The sequence below is a fragment of the Rhipicephalus microplus genome, unplaced genomic scaffold (assembly GCF_043290135.1).
Source record: "Rhipicephalus microplus isolate Deutch F79 unplaced genomic scaffold, USDA_Rmic scaffold_302, whole genome shotgun sequence".
Lineage (NCBI taxonomy): Eukaryota > Metazoa > Arthropoda > Arachnida > Ixodida > Ixodidae > Rhipicephalus > Rhipicephalus microplus.
Genome location: NW_027464871.1, coordinates 147,088 through 149,414, shown reverse-complemented (window position 1 = coordinate 149,414; position 2,327 = coordinate 147,088).

The window sequence follows — 2,327 nt, the reverse complement described above, 5'->3', positions numbered from 1 at the left end:
TTTTCTCTTGGTGGTGTAAACCATTGTTGCATTGCGGCTTAGGAAGAGTGAGAGCACTGCTCTAGCTTGGGTGAGACAATTGCTGTTCTGGCTTGAGGGGGGCAAGGGCCCCTTTTCTGCTTCTCTGCTGACGCCCATGCGGTTGGCTTTTCTTTTTAAATTTGTCCACGGCACTGCAAAACTTGCTCTATTTGTATTAACAAGAAATGCAGTAGTGAATACGTTATACACGCAGAGTTGGCCAGCGTGCGTCAGCTGCATACGTCCAAATTATTCTGGCGGTCAAAAGGCTAAAAATAAAGGGTGAAGTTAAACTAGAGCTATTCGAATCAGCAAGGTGTTGCTGCTAGTGCGTGAATTCAATGCTGCTTTGAAACCTTAAGCGAAAAGAATGTTGGACACGTATTGGTATTGTACGATGATTCACATCAATGGTCGTCAGCCGCGATTGTAATACGATCGTATTACGAGATGCGCGCTTAACGCGGGCGTCACACGGCCACTCTTGATCGCTATTCAGCTCGATTCAGTTGAACACTACAAAGCTTCAGCTGGTTAACTCACACAATTAACGAATGAGCCCAACGCGATGAAAATATTATATCCCTGGCTCGATAGCGATAAAGACAGAAAATTAATTTTACGTATGTAACTCGGGAAAACAGTCCAAAAGAAGCCAAAACCAATGTGTGACCTACTATAAATATACATATGTACAACTGATTCAAAGAGCTGACGCACGTTTTTTTCATTATTACTTACCGAAAACGTAAACATAAAGTCAAGGCTTCCAGGTGTGACCAGAGCAACTGAGTTTGTCTCGTACACCTTCATAAAAAATAGAAAGAAAAAAGGTAAAAAATAAAATAGAAAGAAAAAAGGGGACAAAGTAAAGCAACGCTATAGGCGCGAGCGCTGCTCCTACGCGCATGGTGAGTGGCTTCCCCGCAAGACATCTGAACCCAAGATGGCGTACCTTGGCGCAACTCTGCTACCTAAAGATGGCATATACAGTAACTCTAACGTGTGGCGTGACTTCATGCACTCGTTCGCTTCCGCTGCACGCTCGAGGCACTCTATCGCAGCGCCTCCAAAGTTCACCAATTTTCTTGCGCAGAACATGAAATAAATGCTTTGTTCACTCTCTCCACGCGCAAGACTATCGTTTTTCGACGACATTTGCAGATTACATGCAGATACGGGGCCAATTTTTTACTAGGAAGGACGCGCAAGTATTCATGTTTTCAGAAACAATTATGACAAAAACTCTTTTCGAGTATCGGTTCGAATATCGAATACCTGTGCACCGTTATAAAGAACCGAAGCTTTTGTAGAATTTTATTGCCACAAATTATCAAAACTTCAGCGGTTTGACTACAGCGCATACAAAATCTTTTTCGTCACGAACTAATAGCGAATTCCCAAGCCGAAGAAATGACGGCCGTATGATACGTTTACACGATGAACACAGTTTACTTGGTTGGTTGGTTGGCCGGTTCCCCAACACCTTAGCACAAACTACTCCGAAGCAGGGGCAATGCGCAAGGTGGTGCCTTGTTTATAAAAGCGATTCACCGACTCACTGACAGGTTTTAAATGAATGAGCTGTATAAGGGCTCAAACGCTACTCAAAGTGATAAAGAGCAACGTTCTATACAATGTTATTTGATTGGCTATTCTGTAGTGACCGGTGCAAACCATCGCTAGGCTTCGCCCATAAAACAGGCGGTTCATCATTTTCAAGATTCCTTTAAAATTCGAATAAGTTTAGAAATAGAGTGTTTCTGCCCTTGTCAGTAGTGTATTATTTTTTCAAAAACAAAAGGTAATTTAGGTAACGATCTTTGAATCATTTTATTTCCTATGTTCAAGAGCGCTAAGGTTCTGTAGAAAAGAGGGGCGGAGTAAAGTACTCCGAAAAACTTTTTTCCCAGCTTCCATTGATTCACGCAGCTCAGGCAAGGCCCGGGCCGTGTAAAGCACGTTGATATTTGGCTCGTACTACCAACGCATGAAGTGTTCTCGTGGTCTTCTTGGAAATTATGAGAGTTGGTGAGATGTAGAAGAGGTACCGTTTGGATTAGCTTGGAAGAGGCAGCACCAAGCAGTCTGGTTACCATAAATAATATATAGCTTAAATACGCTAATGAACTTGTTCAATTGGGATATTGGAATATCCAAACGATTAGCTCAGATCTCAAATCAACCAAGTGTTATAGCATATAGGGTTACTTAAACTAATATACATAATTAGCATGAAGACCAGCCAGAGGATGAAGTCAACGTGAGTTGAGATCCAAGGCAAAAGCAAGCACCCAGTCATTTCC